The 21,206-nt window shown below is 33.6% G+C and overlaps 1 long non-coding RNA gene across 2 annotated transcripts; it reads right to left on the bottom strand.

Moving 5' to 3' along the window:
• Positions 1-844: 844 nt before the first annotated feature.
• On the bottom strand, positions 845-17,758 carry LOC121356008. Of its 2 annotated transcripts, none has more exons than XR_005955495.1 (4): positions 17,640-17,758; positions 15,957-16,115; positions 5,508-5,575; positions 845-3,012 (listed from the first exon to the last, which is right to left on the bottom strand). It is a non-coding gene; the product is annotated as an uncharacterized LOC121356008 (long non-coding RNA). The 2 variants fall into 2 exon arrangements; XR_005955496.1 differs by lacking the exon at positions 845-3,012 and adding an exon at positions 4,744-4,848.
• Positions 17,759-21,206: the final 3,448 nt, after the last annotated feature.

A 21,206-nucleotide genomic window follows, 5' to 3' on the forward strand; every position in this document is an offset into this window, starting at 1 on the left:
TCTGTAAAGAAACTGTCTATAAATACAGAACTAAAACCACTTAGTGATAGCAATAGAGACATAATAATGAAAAATGGCAACTTTCTCAATGTATATTTCTGGGTTACTCTGATTATATCTGTTTTCTCTGCTTTAGTGGCCGGGCAATTTATATGTTCATCCCTAGTTTACAATCTCAAACCTCTCATACAGTGGATTTCATTGTCATTAACTTTTGAATATTAAATTCTAATATTTATGGGTTCCATCACTGAATTGTAGAATTGTCACACATTTAATTATAATTTCTTTCACATATTCAGCTAATGAGACTTATTAATGGTATTGAGAATTAAGATAATGTTAAGTAAAATAGTAATGCAACTATTTCATATGCCATTGTTCATCCCACTAGAGCTTAGATATCTGAGATATTTCTTATTCAAAGAGGCTAAAGTGAGTTAGACGAATATCGACTACCTCCTCATCATAATCTTCTTTCTTGATTAAAATAAAGGTTAGCACCATCATCTTTCTTTCTGTTTTTATCTAGGTGGACACGTTCTGAGGAATAGAGCACACCATCTTCACTCAATCTTAATTTACATTATAGGACAATGAAGATGTGTTAGATTCTCAGAATTACAGGAAATTGTTCTTGTAACAGCAAGTGATTAATCCTCTGGTTTCCATTACAGTCTCTTACAGAAACAGAATTAAGTTTTATACATAATCATAAGAACAGCTGCAGAATTGCCCCAAAGCTTATCTGAAGTGCCATTATAAAAAATTTCCTACAAAGTGGTGTCTGATTCCATTATGAAAGAAACATCACCAAAACTTTAATGATACGGTTTAAAGACAAGTTTTCTACAGTAAGGAGTGAATAGGACTCAATGTGTTTGTTCTTATGCATTATGTATTGTTCCATAAGGCTTATGCATAATGCATAAAGACATACCTATTCATATAGTTACATACTAGTTTGAGTAAAGTGAAAAACAATAAAACTGTAAACACAGATGTTTTTCAAAAAACTTATCCAGATGCACTAACAAAAATTATTTAAATAAAAAGTAGAGAATAAACACTTTAGTGATAAATACATCTCCACAAGACTTAGGCAGTCCACAGATTATGAATTTTTGAGGCACTTAACAAAGGGAAAACTTTATGTCTAGATGTTTAGGAATCAAATGAAAACTTCATTAACTAATGATGAGGCTAACAACAATCATAAAATCAGTTTCTCAATAACTAGGAACTTCATCAAGGTTTCTAAAGAAACTTTTCTAAAAGCTGGTAAAAATGTGAAAGTCACAAGTGGAATTGAGCAATGCACCTCTGGCAGGATAGTTATAATTTTCATTGAATTTGTAATTACTTTTGTCTGAATCCAAATATTTATGTTAGGGAAATGTAAAACCAGTTCATTTCAGCATTTACACAAAAAACTCTATCGACATTTTTGAGACATTATATTTTTAGTCATGTCAAGACAGACAGGGACAAGCAAAAGAAATATTCACATACCAGCTGGAGGAATGAGCCCCTTTCCTGCCTGAAAATCCATTCAAGGCATGAGGGGGGCAGGCTTAAATCTCCCCTTTGCTTCAGAGGTTAATTTCCCTTTATTAAGATGATCTTCAATTTGGGATTAAATATTCCAGAACTGAGAGCTGACAACATCTCCTGATATTACTAATCTTTTTTTTTCAGTGAATGCACAAAATTTTTGGAGGAAGAGAGAAAGAGTGAACAGCTTCATGGCCTAATAGCTGACATCTTTGCCTTGAAGTCCATTTACTTTCTGTTAAATTTGCTAGATTCCAATCTTTTTTTTTTTTTTTTCCAATGGCATGTAGAGATATCAAGAAGTTAAGTGATCTGTACAGGCAGACACAGAGCTAGTGATAAACTCAAAGCTAATAACAAGCAATCTCATTCCTACACATTAAGTAATGTCAATGGTTTCACTTCTTTGGTGTGGCTTGCCGACAGTCGTGTTCCATTTGGGCTAGAAAGATGAACATATTTGTACACAAAGCCAATGTCTGTGAAATGAAACATTATTCACAGAATCTGGTGAACCCCAAGACTGTTAAGAGTTTTGAGTTTGCCAGAATTCTTTGCAGTATCATGGATCACAGCAGTGATGTTTTCAGTATTTTTCAAGTCTCTCATTCATGGAAATTAAATTTACACAAGATCCCAGAGTGTAAATCAGGCTGCAAAAGTTCTTATTTTTGCTTTTGAAGTTAAATGTGAAGTTAAATTTTCTGTCACAGTGCAGAAGCTCCAAAGTGCAGGTATAAGAACAGCCAAATTGTTTAGACAAATATTAAATAAAAGTCTCATGCACTTTAGCCCAAAGCACTTATTAGAGAAAGACACAGAACAATTTTTTTTTCCTTTACAAAAATGAAGATGTTATTGACAATAGAGACAATTTTGAGTCAGGCTTTAAAAACATTTGATGTTTGCCATTATGTCCTGCAGCAATTAAAAAAAAAATCATAGCAGCTCAGAACAAAAATTTGTGAGTGTAAGATAAATCACTGCCACTTAAAGGTTTTAAATTGGGTCAGAAATTTAGCAACTTTAATATCGACTGGATGTTTCCCCACTGATTTTAAAGTGACTATAATCACTCACATATCTGTATCATAGTGTTCTCTATATGGACTTGGAATTTCCATTGAGTTAACTGTTGTACAAAACAAACATTTAAAAAAATCCAAATATTGATCCATGAAATTTGCTTGCCAAAGTGTGCTACTAAGGTGATGATCGTGAGATGGCACACATGATTGGCACCAGTCTTGCTGACAGACCACTGGTTAGCACACCAGCTGCTGGAGAAGTTCTCTGGAGGGAGTCCATAATGATGAGGTGGCTTGATGTATTCGTACAATATTCTCTCATCTATAAAGGAACATCAAGAACTAAAGTCCAAAAATATAGGATGAAAATATTTACTCCATAGTGATGCAGGAATCCGAAAAGAAACACACAGAGGAAAGCAACCTCGTCCTGAATGAGAGATAATACAGAGGTTAAGAATTGAGAAAAATAAAAGAACAAATTATCTGTGTTTGGTCTACTAGCAAAATGCTGCCAAGATAAAGAGAGACAAAGTAAGGTATAATAGTTAAAACAAGAAGCAAGGATACCTGTCATTTTAAATTTTAATTTAAAAAACCTGTCATATTAATCAAGGCCCACATTTTCTTTTCCTCAGTCTTTGAATAGCATAATTATCAATTTAAAAAACCTGTCATATTAATCAAGGCCCACATTTTCTGATTAAAAAACAGTTTGATGTGCACTGAAGAACTAGATACAATGCACGTGCAGAATGACTACATAATGAAGGTCACTATACTTTCCTCCACTTTCAGTGACAGAACACTTTTTCTTCTTCCCAGATCTTTAACTGCTTTAACTGTTCCCAGATTTTTAACTCCTGCAAAATAAATTTAATCTCTTCTTCATATGTAAAATTTACTTCCAGTTAAACTATGTGGAAGTGTATGGAAAAACTGGCAAAACATGCTATGTATGCTAAGTTTCAGTATCCATTTTCATTAGTAGCTGATGCACAGTGCAGTTGGAAAACAGGTTAGAATTACAAAATGGTGAAATTACATTTCTTCCAAGTCTGGAGTATTCAAACCTATTCATGTAGTGTGACCCATGAAAAATGGTAGTGGAATTATGAAAAATGATTAGTGATTTATGTGAAATGATAGCGAAATTGAGACATTAAATTTTGTCTAAAGTTAAATTCCCATCCTATATCTACTTTCCTTCCTTGGGATTAAGTTAGGCAGAAATTTCCATTTCAGCATCAACAGTGAAGTTAATATGATCAATTTATTCCATAAGAATATAGATTTTCTCCCCCAAGAAAAAAAAAATAAGCTTAACTTTTTTATTTTTATAGAGAAAACCTTGCATGGAACTTCACATACTGCTTTTGAGTTGGTTTAAATATGAAAGATTGAAGCCAAATTCTGAGATAAAATATAATATATTAATTAAAACAAAATGGAACTTTCATTCTGAAAATATTGTCTTTTTTGTTGTTATATCTGTATGGTCTCATTTTTTTTTTAACTTGTACCATGAACTGACAGTAGATAGAAAGATATAAAAGAGTGACAGCAGCAATAATTTTGAAAAATAATTTTTAAAAGGTATCATTTACTGAAAGAAATTTTTATAGTATTTCTCCAGCGTCAAGTAATAAGACAATTCTATAACAAATTTATCAAATCTGTAAATCTTTTTGTTTTAACTTAAAGCAAGTAAAAATAGTAAATTAGTGAAAAGAGGTAGCTTACTTGATTTGATTCAAGTAGATGAAAATAATAAAAAAAACCTTCCTCTTTATAAGAGAAATCGTCCATTATGAGAATATTTTTGTTGCCACTGTCACAATATAGAGTATGGATGGATAATTAAAAAAAAAAAAAAAAAACAAAAAAACAAAACCAAAAACAAAAACCAAAGCCTAAACGCAGGAAAATAAGGAAAAGTCACACTTATATGCACAAAATCCCATGAATGCATGCCTATTTAGTAGGTGAAGGCTCAGGTCTTCAGTAAAAAAAATCTTACAGAGCTCATTAATAATAAAAGAGAGAAAACAGCTGATGGATTCCCTCAAAGCCTTATTAGAACAGGTCAACTCACTCTCCTGAACAAGGCAAGAAAATAGTCACCAGCTGAGTAAAGCTGAAGGCTGACATAATGATGGATGGCCAGATGGTTTCACCACAAAGGGAAAAACTTGTCCCCAAACAGGAGAAGTAAGTTCTCAAGGATAAATATTCTCTTTTCAAGCAATATATTCTCTTGCCCAGCCTGCAAGAGAAAAGGAGAATAAGCCATTTTAAATTGAAGGCCCCACAATTACTTTTATTCTGTATTCTCTCAATGATTCTCTCCACTGAGGAATAGAGAATGTGAATAAAAATGAGACCCATGCAAGTTCTTTTGCAAATGTTATTTTCCTTTTTCCCGCCTAAATGCATCAATGACTATTTATATTTTATACAATTTTTTCTTATATGCAAAGTTTTCACAAAAAACCCATGTTCAAACATCCATCAACTTTTGAAATAGTTTAGCTCCAAATGTAGTTTTGAAGTCCATGTGTTTTCTTCTGTCAGGAATACAATCATTTTGGAGAAAAAGTTTTTAATTAAAACTATGTAGTTCCTATTATTTAGCACAATATTCCATTTGTGGGGAAGAGATAATTTATAGGTGACTATTTTCGTAGTTCCAGAGTATGTTTTTCCATCTATCGCTCCCACCTTAATAAGCTTTGAAACTTTTACTCAGTCCTCAACAAAAAGTACACTATGGCTTCCAGTGTCACGGATATCCTGTTCTTTTTCATACAAAAATGTTAAGATGGATACAGAAGATGAACTCTATTATTTGAGAAGAGTGTAGTCTAAGTTCTTAAGTTCTGATTGGAATTTTGGGTCACCAAAAGCAACAACAGTATGCCTTACCTCTTTCCCAGATGATGATCTAATGATACAAAAGGTAACTTTGGGATTTGCAGGTAGGGTTAATGGAGCTGTGATGGAAAGAATCAGAGAAATTACTGTAGAATAGTTAAAAGTAAGAAAAAAATATCAAGTCAACTCTTGAAGTTATGTTGAGAGACACAGATGCCTAGAAAATAAGATTTAATTTATTCCTCTGCTCATAGCACATTTTGCTCTTCATTTTATTTTTCAAAGCTAAAAAAAGAATAAAAGATAAGCCACAAAGTTTTTTGCAATCCTTTTTTTGTCATCGTTCTGAGAATTAGACTGACTTCAAAACAAAATCAAGATTTTGAAACCAAAACTTGAAATAAATTTGCAGTTAAAAAAGTCAACCTTATGTTTTTCTCTCACCTTTTTCTTTTTCTTTTCAAATATCTTTTCCAAATCTAACTGATTCTAGTTATTTGGACAGAATCCAGTCTGACCTTACAGGAATGGGACCTTAGAACTTTACCCATATAAAGCACTGCAAGGTGACTCCTTTATAGAAAATATTACTAAAAAGAGTAACAGCAGGCCTTAAGTGTTAAATACATGCATATGTTCGTATGGCATAAGCATGCATATAACTTACAGATGAATGCTTTAGGAAAAATTAATTGAATCATTTTTCATGGTTATATAACTATGTCTACATTATGGGGAAATTTGAACCTTTCTTGTATTATCTGGAATACATCTGTCATTGGAAGTTTTGCCAGGACTCGTGATGAAAGTTAAACAGAATCCTCCCACTTGTTTTACTGTATCAGACCAAAATATCTTTTTCTTTCAGTCTCCTTGAGCTCCTGATCTCTTTCTTCCCTCAGTCAGCTACCATTCCTTGTTACTTACTGACAGTTTTGACCACAGATTCCATTTTGTTTCTTCCTAATACTTATCTGCTTGACTTCATCTCGCTTGCAGCCTTTTTGATACACTGAAGAGAGATAGAAGCTGTGGCTCACCTGCATCTCAAAGGCTTCACTTGGAGCCATCATCAATATATATTCACAAAACAATGAAAAGAAAGTGAATCAGGGACTGCTGAGAGTAGGAATTGGCAGCCAGAAGAGAGGATAAAGAGACCAGAATAAATTGGGTTTTGGGGTTTCTGATTGTTTCGTTTTGTTGTTTTTGTCCTCTAAAAAAATCCCTCTGGCAGCCCTGAATGAGATAAATTTTCATTAATTAGCATAAATGTTGATTGCTTGTTTGTGAAGGGTGATTCTATGCCATTAAGGCAGGTTTTTGATTTTCCCTGCCTGAAGCTACAGCAGGGAATTTGGATTCATCAGTTATAACTTGTGATGGAATGAAGAAGAGCCTATTTTAAATGTTATGAAAGTATAAAGTAGAGAAGCTTTGTGGTACTTTAAAATCTGCTGAATATGTGTATTTTTTATTTTATTTTATGGGACACAAGGGGACAGAGTAATTATGATTGTAAGTATCAAATATATGGCAGCTTATCTGCAACAACATCTCAGTCACAGATTTACAGGTGGTTCTCAGATCATCCTGAGGCTCAGAATAGCTCTTTGTACTGTTAGAACCTTGAGATGTTGAAGGTTAATTCTCCAAAGTGAGGTAAAACTTTTAAAAAAAATAAGGGTATTTTTTCCTTGTTAAGAGTACTTTAAAAAAACACCTCAAAACACCATTTAAATATACTAGCCTGAAAAAATATTGAGTTTGCTCAAAACATTTTGTGAAATGTAATTAATATATAGACATACTCAGCTGAGATTAACATGTAGTGTGGATTTTAACTTTATCAACTTGAAGCTACTGTTTATACTACGCACAAAAGAGTTTTTGTCTTCATTCTTGAGCACATTCTGGCCTGAAAATCTTTCTTAGAATTATCTTCACATGTCTTAAATTACTGTGGAGGAGTTGAGTGCACTCAGCAAGATGTAGAACTCATATCCACTGCCCATGTTTTTAGTATGATACATATATTAAATCACATTAGCTTAGAAGCCAAAAGATACCTCTGATAGGTTTCTGCTAATGCAAGCTTGATTCCATGCCCATGTTTTTCTCCAGTGAAGCAGTAAGCCACTGAACTTTGCTTGAACTCAGATTCACAGAACAGTGCAGTACATATTTGATGCAACCCATCCTGTTCATATTCAATTTTTTTTTTCTTCATTAATAAAAAAGAGAATTCACTTACTACCCAGCTAAGCAAGAAAGACTGTGAAGACTGACTGTTATTTGCTCAAGAATTTGAACTCTATTGAGACATGTTCCAGGAAAAGCTATCTTACAAAATTCTACTCCAACCCTTAATATTTTTCCACAAACTCTGAAAACCAAGAAGACAAAGACCTCTGAAACAGAAATCTCATATTATAATCAATAATAATGTTATTTCAACAGCAAGATTCATAATATGGGCAAGGGCTAAAAAACCCCCATATTATTTTCTCAAGTATATTAAATTTGATCTCTACTTCTTTATGTTAAAAATATTTATTTCTATAGATATTCTTTTCCCCATAAAAAACTGGATTTTTTTTTTCTGCAGAAGATGAAAAATAATAAAAAAACGAGAAGTTGTTCTAATAAGTAGCAACCTTATTCTGGAATTAACCAGTGAAGTCATGTTCTAGTAGACTGTGCTGTGGGATGGACACAACAGACTTCTTATGCATGTTCAGATACCAATACCTTCTTTCAAGAGTTATAAGTAGTTCAGCTCATTGAAAACAGACTAAATATATATTTCAGCTTTAGTTAGTGTAATTTCTTTCTTCAGAAACTCATCTGCTTGAGTTGTACAGGATTTTCAAATGCCTGTTGTGTTTTGTTTTGGTGTTAATTTCAGTGAAATGGTCTCCAGAATAACTTTCTGCCCAAACACAGAAAATAATGTAGTCAAAAGCCACCCAGGATCACTTTAGTAAAAAAGATGAGACTTCCTGGATACTGGTCATCACTTTGGATCTTTACTTAAGAAACACAATTTCTTTACAGTTAGTTTACTGAGGAAATCCAAAGTTCAAAAAGAAATACAGTCTAGGGTCTCCTAGATACTTTAGATTATGTGAGTGGACAATAAAACAATGCAATTAAAAGAGGTAAATCCACAAAGGAAGATACTAAAAAAAGTCATTGCTGCACTCACACTCAAGGAAAGGCAAGGGAAGAAGGAAAGAAGGTAATTCAGAGCTGACTCACAGTCTCAAAGGCAGACAGCTCTGCTGGAAAAACAGCGTGCCTTCTGAAGTAAAGCTAAATAAGGACTTAACATATATTTGCAGTTATTTATACTTGTTGCAAAATTATGCTTTTTATCATAATTAACAGGATAAGAAGCCAGATTTTGCCCTCATGAGACAGAAGATTTTAGCAGAAACACACTAAGTAGAAAATTTCTTTCTGTTCTACAAATAATGAATTGGTTTTCATGAGCTTGTTGTAGTGGTGCTGAGGTTTTCTGATGAAGCTAAAAATGAATCTGTGTTAATATCTTTTTTATAGCTTTGTAAGTCAAATCTGAACAGAAAGCAAAATAATTCTTTTTATCCTACCTTATTTTTATCCTACCTTCTTAATTATATCTGTAAATACATTAATATAAAATACCCACAGTTTTCATCTCCTTTTCACTGTACTTTCAGATGAATTAGGTTATTATGTTTCTTTTTATTTGAGATATATGACTTATTCTGACTAATACGAACTGTTAAGCTTATTTGTTAGCAAACAGATCAGTGTAGAGTGAAATAAAAAGTAATTAGCTACTTAATATTGGTAGTATAATTCTAATTCAAATAAATTAGATTCATCATTATTTTGATTCAAACAATCCCCTATAATGATTATTTTTTCATATTTGTACAATCTACAGTGAGAAATGTAAATATTCTAAGCCATACATGAGATTCGAGGATATGTGCAAACCTTTAGTAAATACTTTTAGATTTTGAATGGAAAAAATTTATTTCTATTTTTTGGGGGTTTTCTGTTTTTTGGTTTTTTTTTTTTTTTTTTTTCTGATTCAGTATGGTTCAGAATATTTTCTAGAAGTCTTTTAAATACTATTAGTTTCAGACTTTTAAATACTATCAGTTTTGGACTTTTAAATACTATTAATTTTGGATAATTAGTTGTTTTGCTGATCAAATAGGAAGAGAATTGACCTAAAGGCAACACATAACAAAAAAAACAACACAATTTCCTTGTAGTGGAGAAGACAATACCTGTAGCTGCTATCACATTTTTACTTAAAGAAATGTCATGGGCAACTACAGCCAATTGGAAAAAAATCCTAGTTGTGTTTGTAAAATAAAGGTGCAAAACTTCCAATGACAACACTTTTTGTGGAGGCAGATATTCCCACAAATGTTTTCATTGCTGACTTTTGTACATAATAATATTTATAATGATAATGTTGTGAGATAATAGATGTTACCTCAGTATTGAAGATAGCTGTTACTGTGTAGCACATGACAATTACTTTTTTAAAGAAAAAAAAAGCAAAACAGCTATTCTCTTTTCTTTTTATTTGTTTGATCCCGTCCTTCTCATAATTTCTTTGGGTTTGATTTTTGTATTTCACCTACAGGTGAGCTGTTTTCAGCAGCAATTGTTGGAGGATGGTTTCAAGGCCTCTACATTCAGTTACTCCATAATTCTTTTGCAGTGAATGGTGAAAGCACATATTTGGATATGTAACGTTGATTTGGATGACAATGGAGAACTGGTAGTTTATCTTCACCCAGAGCTGATAAGCAGCTTAAGGTGTGTTAGCAGTTTGAACCAGAAGAATCACGAGACTTTGGTGAGGTTTTACTTGTATAGACTAATATGCAGTGGTAAGGTAGAGAAAGCATTGCACAACAGTTAAGCAGGAAACTGAGCTAAACTGAAGTGAAGCCACATCATCACTGTAAACTGCTGAATCATTCACTTTCTAAATTTCCAAACATCACATTTTAGAGAAGAAAAAGAAAATGTGAAATTTGAATAGAAGAAATTTTGGATTTATCTTTTCATATAGTCTCTTCTTCAGATGTGTCCACTCAGAAATTAATTATTACCTTATAGGCAATCAACAGCTTACACTGATTACTCAGACCCACTTTGCTCACAGAAACAGATTATACCAAAATGAATGTGAAACTTATTGAACATGAGAAAACAAAGGCTATGGCAAGGAATGCTATTGAAGTAGGAATTGGTCCTTTCATTGAAACAGGACAAACTATATTCCAGCTGAAAGAAGTGTGGCACTTCTCAAAATATAATTTGCTGTTTTAAGCATAAAAATAAGGTATGTCCTGACCACTGGGTGCCACTATTTTTGCATTTGATACTTTTATTTTGTGGAAATATTTCTAGCAAATTACACTCTTGGAATACAGCAGACAGTTTGAGTTGGAAAAATAATTCATGAAGATAAACACAATCTGGTCAATGTCTCTGATTTTTCCTTTGCTGTTCACAGAAACTGGGAGATATTAAGTATTTTCAGAGGCTTGAAACAATACAACAATCAGCTCTTCACCATTTATTGATTAGCGTTAAAGTATTGTCACAGAAATGAAAATAATTCCTTTCACCCATCAGTCTGTGTAATTCAGCATTTCTTTGTTATCACACTAACTTGATGTGAACCTATGAAATAGTGTCTCATATTCATTATTTTTTGCCATGCACTATGTGCTGCAAAAGTCAATGAAAGATACATACTTGTATTCATTGCTTGGGACTTTTAAATCCAGTGTGAAACAATCCAGTCAAAGATGGCAAAAGCTGTTAAAATCATAATTAGTCTGAGGGGATGAAAAAAATTTTGGAGATTTTTAAAAGTATAGGTAAAATCAATATTTGCCTCCTGACATGTCTTTAAGAGGGAGGAAAGAAAGTTTCTAATCTTTCCAAAGAGTATTCAATTTTTTGCCTGTATATAAAAATCTAGACAAGTCTCTACAGCTTAATGCACAGATCCATGGATTTTAAGGTCAAAAAGAACTACCATTATTATCTTATCTGACCCACAAAATAACTTAAGCTATTAAATTTCACCTTTCATTCCTGCAATGGGGTAATTATTCTTTCCTGCTATGTAAGCGAATGTTATTGAACCAAATGTGAATTGCTTGCTTTGTCCTTGGAAAGACCCTCCACAAGAGGTTCTACTATCCTGCTATAAACCAATTCAATTTATTAAACTCATCTGAGTTGCTTGCTTCCTCACAGTGAGATTGCTTCAGTCCTTTAGGTTTCTGCCACAGAGTATGAGCAAAAGGATTGCCTATATCCCTGAGGAGAAAGAAAGCCCATGCAAAGCTGGAAGTTATCTGATTCCATCTCCTATTTTCTTCAGACTATCAGCTTAGCATAGCAGAACTCTGAATCAGACCTGCAATGTTCGAATTTGTCTGCATCCATGTCTTGCCACAGTTCAATGATATTGGTTTATAAAAAAGTACATTTTCTATTACCACATGGCTACTTCTAGAATTTTAAGACCTCTGTAATTCCATACATACATTATATGTGCTTTCAGTCAAGCATATGAGTATACATTGCCCAAATGTTTTGTTATTGTTTTTATATAGCATAAAAGCCCTAAAATTTAAATATATAGAAAAGGGGACAGGAAGCCCTTGTTATTATGTTTTATCCTTCTGTTTTAAGATGATTAGTAAGGCAATTTTCCATGAGCTTGACATTTTTTCTAACAAAACTACGAACCTTGGGCTGCTAGACCACAGTGTTTATGAAGGTTGTTGATCTGACTTAGTGGACTTGGTAATTAATAAGGTTTTAATTTTTTCCTAAATATTTTAAATTTGGCATTTCTGGGATTACATTTGAATGTAAAAATGTAATTTATAGTGTTATCTCTTAGCTGCTTGTGCATATGTATAATTTCCAACATATGAAAGATAATAGCAAAGTCCATGTTTATGCACTTCAAGCACTTTAAATTACATCTATGCCACAATGCCTTGCAGAGCCAAAACTGAAGTCTAAATATTTAGGCACAGGATAAGCAGGTAGAGAATGATACAGACATTTGACAAGCAACAGATATAACAGGACCTTGTGTTCATTTGTTTAAAATATATAAAAACAAGCACAACCTCTGCTTAATACACAGACACAGGGAATCTCCTATATCTGCTGGCATGGGAAATCCTGATAAGAATTCCCTGCAGAAGTTTCTCAAGCAGGTTTCTCTAAAGCTGGATACTTGTGCCATTATCTAACTTGGTCCTGAACTTAGGCAGCCAAACACCCAGCACACACTCAGAATTCATCTTTGACTTTAAAAAAAGAAAAACAATGCCCTGAACATGTTATTTTTTGATAATTATTCAGTAGTATTGCAGGCAGATAGGTGAGCAATATCATAGCTACATCCCATTAATTTAGGGCAAATTGAATGAAAATAACTTGACCCATCCTGACTTAGGAATCATCTCTCTGTCCTGATTATCTATAGTCCTCATCTTTATCCTGTAGCTGGACCAGCCAACCCATTCACTCAATCAGACTTGGACAAATCTGTTCAAGTGTTGTCTTATACTTGTGCTCCACAACTTAAATTGTCTGTTATTGAGAGCATTAAATCATCTTTATGTGATATTGTTTTTTAGTGCACACCACCTGAATATTTCAAAATTAATGTGTGGCATCATATTGGCTTCTGTTTCAATTTTAGCTATCCATTTTATCAGTAATTCATGTAAAGATTTAAAGACATAAAGATGTAAAAGTGAAAAATGATATAACAGTGAATAACCTGCTGCAAAACCAAAAGACTTCTAATTCTTTTGGTAATTTTGAATATCAGTAGTCAAACAATCATTCTTCTTCATCTGGGAAATAAACTCTTTCACCCTGAATGACTAGAAAAAATCAGGTATGCCAATACAAAATAATTTTGGAATTGAAACTATTGGCTGAGGAAAATTAAACTCCCAGATTATTGTAATTTCTCCACCAAAATTTATCACAGCTGAAGAAACAGTAAACTAATTATCTTGTCACCAGTATATCAGATTTGCACTTTTAGGAGAAGGACAAATTAAATCATATTAGTAAAAACCTTGATTATAGTGAAAGATCAGGGCAGTAAAATAAATTCTAAAGTCAGAGGTATTTCTCTCATTAAATAGTATCCCCATTTTTTTGCATTATGTGATTAATATTGTTTAATGTTACTAAAACATTATGAAAAAAAGAGGCATTTAAAAAAATAATAATGCAGATGGATAATTTGACAACACCTTTTTAGTTATAAATAAAATTCAGTTACAAAGTTTCTTTATATATTGCTTGTAGTTAGTTATGGAAATTATTTTATATTGCAGTACAAATATTGGATTGTACAACGCAAATATAAAAAAATAAAAGGTGCTTTAATAATCTGGAATAAATAAAGTTAAGCTTAGTCCTTCAAAAGTACTGAGAGTGAGGATAAATTTTGCTGTTTGAAAAATCTTCAATACAGTGTTTTGGGTTTTATTTTTCATTTTCTCAATTTTCTTGCATATTTTTCAGGAACAGTGATCAAAATTGCCCAAAATAGAACAAGATCTCTTGTTGCATTTCTTGCTGATAAAGACTGTGTGGTATTAAGTAACATTCTTTAATGTGAAGGTTCAGGCTGAAGTCTAAAGAAAATTTTGAGTAAGTTAGGGGTGAATCAAAACCCTTATCTATAATTTCTACTGATGGATGTACATCTGTCCTACACATCTAGTTGTGAAACCCTGTGAGCTGGAGAACAAATTGCTGTAACTTTCCTTGTTCAAATAGTCATAATGGACATTACTAATCTTTTAATCGACCTTTTCAAGGGCTTCTGACAAGCTCACAAGAGGCTGAAACATAGACAATTGTCTGCAGTTTGGGCTATTACTGCAAATTTTTGCTGAATCTTTATGAAGCAAAGCCCTTAAAAATACTGGAAAATGCAAAGAAAATTTTTCCTCCATTTGGGAGCAAACCATGAGGCTGGTTAAGCATGCATCTATTTTTAGAGTTGAGTGTTCTCTGGAAACACTGGTAGGAAATTTTAGTAACAATTTAAGTTAATAAAATAAATACAAGTAAAGAAACACTACGAAACTTGACATCTTAATATTCTGAAAATTTTACTCTGTTTTTGTGGTTAGGTAAAACTATATGGACTGTAGAATTTGACTGGATGCATGCTATAAAGAGTTATTTTTGCCATTTTATCTGGCCATATCATTTATTGTAAAGAGAAGACAACTTTCCATTGTAATCCCATGTAATTCCAAAGTTGATTTCTATTAATTTGTTCCTTAACATAAACTTCTGTTTTAACTATAAGAAAGGAGTTAGATTTCTTTGTACATAATTTCTTTCCCTACAAATTAGCATAATAAAACTTCTTTTATTTATTTTACCTAAATGTTCCTCTCAAAGTAGAAAACATTTTTAACAGAGGAGCTTATCCACTTTATGAAAAGAGACATTTTTTTTACTTTAAGCCTCTATTTTCAACAAGAACAGTAATAATCATCGTCACCATCCAAGATCTATTATCTTGACCAGGAGTCAAACAAGAAAAACTTTTTAATTAGTTTGACTGTCTCAAATAAAGATTTCTCCCTGAAATTTTTTGTCTAAAAAAGGTAAAAAGGTTTTAATTTTTTTTCCAATACTTTTCCTCGGGGATTTTTCACCCTTATGAAAAATCTGTTGGGCATCTCCTGCCTCTATTTCCTCACGTTTTATTAAAAAAACCCAGCGGCTTCAGTATCTAGAGTTCCCCGTGACTACAGAGGGAAGAGATTATTCAGATTTTAGGATATGATTACTTGAGCAAACAATCATTCAGCCTGAAGTTTTCCTCTGCAATTTTTCCTTACTATAAACCCCTTTATGTGAACTACTTTTTTTTTTTTTTTTTTTTTTTTTTTCTTTTAATGATTTTGTACTTTATACCAGGTCTCTCTGCTTGGGGGGAGGAGGCATCTTGCAGAGGAGGGTGGGCATTTAAAGGACTTGCACTGTGGGTCCCCCACTCTGTGAAGAGGTGAAGAAGTGTCTGGCTCCAGGAAGGGTGTGAAGGTGTGCATGATGTACCTCCCGGAGAGCAGCAAAGTGTCCCAGTCCTCGGGGCATGGAGAGGATGGGACAGAGCCTCCTTCTGCAGGGGAGGGGGTGGTGGGTCTGGTTACAGGTGGGGGGCTCCTCGGAGTGCCTGGAGCCTCCAGGGCCAAGGAAACCATGGCAGATTTTCATATTGTATTTATAATGTTTGCTTGTGTATTTAATATTCACCTCTGATGCCTACTCATACAAGTGCTTGCACAAACTGCTGCAGGTAATGGAATGGGGTGATAAATACAAGAGCCAAGTTTTTTCACTTCCACATAGCACACAATGTTGTGCTGTGTTTTGCTTGGTTTACTACATTTTTCTTACTTGTAAGCTGTTTTTCCAGGCTGCTGACTGTTCATGCCTGCATCAATCTCAAGTAATTCCTGAAGTGAGGTTCTGCGGGTGACTGTGTATGTATGAAGGATGAAATATATTTAAACTTCAGTACAGCATTTCTTTTCCTTTCAGAGTCAGTAAAGTCCTCTAGGAGAAAAAGAAAAAAATAAAATACATCACAATTTTTGCGTTGCACTTTATTTCTTTTCTATATATGCTCTGGCTGTTCATAGTTCTGTTGTGTCAGTGAGGCTATGGAATAACAGCAGTGATATACTTCTAAGGAAGTATTTTACTTCTTTTTTATTATTACTATTATTGTTTTCTTTCTTTCCTCCTTCCTAGTTGTGCTAAAGTGAGCCATGCCTCAGCTTCTCTTTTAGATGCTCTTTCTGCTGCCACAATGTGTGTGTACTCCTGGTCTGCTGATGACAGAGTTTGCAGGGACTTCCTGCTGCTTAGCCAATGGAAGAGACTTGTTAACATATCTGTTTCTCAGAGAAACGCTGAGGATGAGTTACAGCCCATGAAATATACGCTGAACAGTCATATAATGCAAGAGGATTGTGGTTTTTGACAGATATGATGGTGTGCCATTGAGGTAACGGGAAATTTTGTTACTGATTGAAGAGAGAAAGACTTTCTTTTTTACATGAAACAGAGAAGTCATAACATAACTATTCACAGAATTTCACATTTACCATCTTTAGTATAATTGTATCGCTGTAAAGCAGTGTTCTCATTACTGTTTTTACTTTAATTCTTAAATAACATTTTTCTTAGGAAGAGTACTATTTTAAAAGCATTTATTTGGTCTAATTCATGATATACAGAAACAACATTCTAAAGGGGTCTGAATATACATATTAAATTATAAGTAAGGATAACTCATGTAGTACTTATTAAAATAGACTGCAATTTATAGTTGTATTAGCATTGTTTATACATCAAACACAATTTATCCTGATACCAGTACATGGATTAACAAAGATCCACTGAAGGCTGGGCAGTTGACTATATTTACATAATGTAGGTACCTACTTCTATGAATATCTGCGTTTGTATGCTTACAATATAGCTCTTTTCATTAAAAAGCCACAAACTAAACCCCACCTTTTTAAAATAACAGATTTCAAAATCTATATATCTAAATGAGGCATTTTGAGAAAAAAATAAGTGGAAAATTTTCATTTCATTTATTGTTTCTAGTGAATTAAATTGACTTGTTATTGTGGTATGTCTTTTAGCCTGAGGCTGTTTCTTTTTCTCTCAAGCCAAACCAATAGTAAAACCTTAAAGGACCATTTGTGTAGCTAAAATTTAAGCCACAGAGGGTCATGCAGAAATTAAATTAGTGCCACTGTTAACAAATCCTTTCAACAGAAACTTTGCTCCAGTGCTGTTAAAGACATTAATTAGGGAACTAGGTGTAGACAACTGTTTCCAAGGGAGAGATGCTTCTAATCATGTGCTTCTCTCTCTCTGCATCATATGGTGCAAGAATTTCAGATACCATTGCCTGCTTATTAGTTTGGAAGCTGATGACAAGACCTTATGACTATTTTTAGTTGTGCTCTGTTGTGAGGTTGTAAGAAATACAGAGAGAAGAATGTACTTAGTACTTCGTGTACTTGTATAATAACTGGAAGCAAAGAGAAAAAACAAGCTTACCTGCAGCTGTGAACCATTCACATTTCTTAGTATTTTGGGTAAAATCTTTTATGCCTTTCTGTCAAAAAGGATTGAAGATTTTTCCTGGGTGATTTGCAGGGGAATGAAGCAGTTTTCCTAAAGGATAACATAATAGAGCATGTGTTAGCAAGCAGTGGAATTAATGGGACATAATCAAAGAAACTAGATTTTCACAGAGCGGTGGATACTCTTCTTTCTCCTTAAAATAAAGGTCATTGTCAATATGGAGAGAAATGACCTTCGCAAAACAGGAAAACATTCTTGCAGAAAGTAGCATTTTATTATCACTTTGGTTTGTAATATCAGTAATCTGATTATGTATCCTTTGGCATGCAATACACTGAAAGGTAAAGGAGAGGTGATCTGTTCTATGGACACATCTAACTGTTTGGGGGTCAGGCATGTGTTCCCCCACCACTTGCTTTTGTGTTGAGTGCTGCCAAATTCATATGAGGTTTCCTGTCTTCAGGTCAATGAAATTAAGATGGCTGGGTTTGCACATAAACACAGGGAGATTTGTTTGTTGACTATTACATATTTGGTTTCCAAAGAACAAGTTAAAACCAGAAGTCAAAGAGAGAAAATAAATAATCAAAATTCAAATCATCATTTCCACTACCTCTCTATTACATGCAGTGCTGGGACGTCCTTGATCCTAGTTGCAAGAGATGAACATCAATGGAAGGAGTTCATAGGGCAGTGTGTTCATGTATTTCCTGAAGCTGACTCTTCAGGGCAAAAAGTAGGAAAAGATTTGAAGCACACTTTGGTCACTCTTTTATTTCAGCTGTATTACTGAAGATGGAATTCATATTTATTTTAATGAAGATATTTGTGGCTAGTAACTTAATAGTCAGTAGAGAGAAAGAAACCTCTTCAGATGGCATGGATTGCTGAATTTATAATACAGTTTGATGAAAAAATGTGAATAGGCTTGATTTCAGTAGAAGAAAAAACAAGCTTAGAAATGAAGTGAAAGGGGTGGGTGTGTATGTGTGGGAGACACAGGTTAACAGAGCTTCCTTTCACTCAGGAATTTCCACAGAAATAAACTCAGAAAAAGAACAATGAAAACAAAAATTAGTATAATTATATTTTTTATTAAAAGAGAAAAATGAAAGGTTAAGAGTAATGCTAGCTATTAGAGAAAGGGATTAGATTCAGTGTCTAGAATATTTTAAATGTCACCTAATTCTGTTGAAGAAGCAAAAAAATATCTTCCATCTGTTCATTGTTTAATTTACTGCTTCTTTCAAACATCAAGGCTATTGGTTTCTTTTTGCAATATTTATGTAAAATATATACACTCCTGGCTGCAAAGCTGTAAAAATCTGAAAACACAATATGAAACATTCCTCAACCTACTGTATCAGCTTGACGCAATATAGATGCACACATACAGCTGGCACTCTTTTGAAGCCAGATTAGTTCTTTGGCACTAGAGGCACGAGTAAGCGTTGTTGAAAACGAGTAAGGGCTTCTCCAGTGTATCCAGAATGACTACACCATCTGCATTCAGTAAAGTTCAAGGAAGATAAGCTTTGTCAAGTGTTAAATGCTGGAGAGAACGTGTTTCATTCATGTGACAGAGAGTAAGACACCACTCTGTCATTGTGTGGAAATGAGAAAACTAATAATTTATGTTAATTTGTTTACAATGGCTGGGAATGAACTCAGCTGAGAGAAAAACAAGACCATGGCAACAGAGCTGTTGCAACAGTACTCAGAAAACAGATATGAAGGAAATGCAGTAGATGAAGTTTAATACTGAGTTATGGTTCAGGGTTCTGGAACTTTCTTTTTGGCTCTGTCATTTTCTTGAAAATTTTCAGTGGCAAACTAAAAACAAATTTTTTTTTCTGTAAAAGCATTTTAACAGAAATTCACAGCATGTAGTAAAAAGTTGATTTAAGAAGGCTATTGTTTGAAAAGAAGGTAGAATCACAACAAAAAAGACTAAATAAGTGAAAACCAGTATGTGAGTATCATACTTATTTCCTCCCCCAAAAAATGGAGTATGAATCAAGCTAGATGCAAAAAGAATTTATGCTAAATTGAGTGCTTTATTTTAAATCTTCTCTGAATTTAATTAGAGAGTTCTTGATAAACCAAGAAACCCCTACTTGAATCAGATGGTGATGGGTTAAATAGCATCTGCAAACCCCAGAGTTAGTCCAGGTATGCCAGCCCAGGGATCCTATCTGGACTTTAACCAAGGCCTAAACCAATGGCATACACATTTCAATGATTTTGTTCTGTAACCAGCTCATCTGGGTCTAGCCTTCAAAATGCCATACAGTTATCTCACAAATTATTCTGAAAAGAATCCTAATGCTGCCAAATTCACTGAAACTAGCCCTGTGTTTTCTTCCAGACAAGGAAACTCTTCAGAGCAGAAGCATTATCTAAAACTCAATCATTTTTTACTGCTCTTTCCGGACTCATACTTGAATCACATTTTCAATCCAGCTTCACATTTCCTCTTACATAATATTTCATTCCTGTCCTATGTTTGTACTTTACCAAGTAGTTACTGTGAATATAAAACCTAAGTACAGGCAGCTTTGCAGGACCTTGCTTAAACACAAAATCACCAGCTATCCTCAACAATGATTCCAACCCTAAATATACTAATTTCTGCTGGTCCCAGACAAAACTTAATGAAGTAAAAACTGTGGACCAAGCCAATGGTAGAACAAAACCCTGATCTAGAAGTAGAATTATGCTTCCATTAGAAAAGGGGCAGGGTTATGCCTTGAATTTGGTTTCATAAACCAATGGTCTTGAGAGTGTTCAAAAAAGGAAAAAAATGTGGTGTTGTTTCTTGCTTACTTACCTTGTTATTTCCTCAACTGGTTATGCTATATTTTTATAGCTGATTTTATTCTTTCTTTCTCAAAATTTACATATTTCCTTTCCCTACTGAATTACTGTTATTTTATGCTGTGGGAAGCTCAGAGTCCATAAAGACCACATTCTATGCCAATTTTGAGAGGAAGAAAGATCAAAAATGAATTCCTCCTGGTTATTTTATCATTAGTTCTATTCTGGTGTAAGCATTTCACCCTCATTTTTATGCAGGTTTTTTCAGTCTTTACTTTTATCTTTTCTAGGTATCAGAAAATTCTGCCAACAGTTTGAGAATTTACATAGTGCAAGACTACTTTGCATCAAATGTTATGCAGAATCATGAATTAATGCTGCTTCAAAACTAACTAGAAACATTTTCCCGATGAGAAAACTGTCCTGTAGTGCTGTTACATGTTCCATTCCCTGACATACAGTATTAAAAAAAAGGGAGTAAAAAACCAGAAACCTCCTGCACAAGCCCCCGAAAAACCAAACCAAACCAAACAAACCAAAGCAACAACAACCATACCCCTCCCCCAAAATCCCCAAACATAATTAAAAAAAAAAAAAAAAAAAAAAAAAAAAAAAAAAACAAACCACCAAGCCCCAACAATAAAAAAATAAGCCTCCTGGCAATTTTTTATCTTCATAGTTGAATGAAGAGACTTCCATGCCAAACTGACAATTCTATGTTCT

The sequence above is a fragment of the Pyrgilauda ruficollis genome, unplaced genomic scaffold, assembly GCF_017590135.1.
Source record: "Pyrgilauda ruficollis isolate IOZ18807 unplaced genomic scaffold, ASM1759013v1 scaffold28, whole genome shotgun sequence".
Classification (NCBI taxonomy): Eukaryota; Metazoa; Chordata; class Aves; order Passeriformes; family Passeridae; genus Pyrgilauda; species Pyrgilauda ruficollis.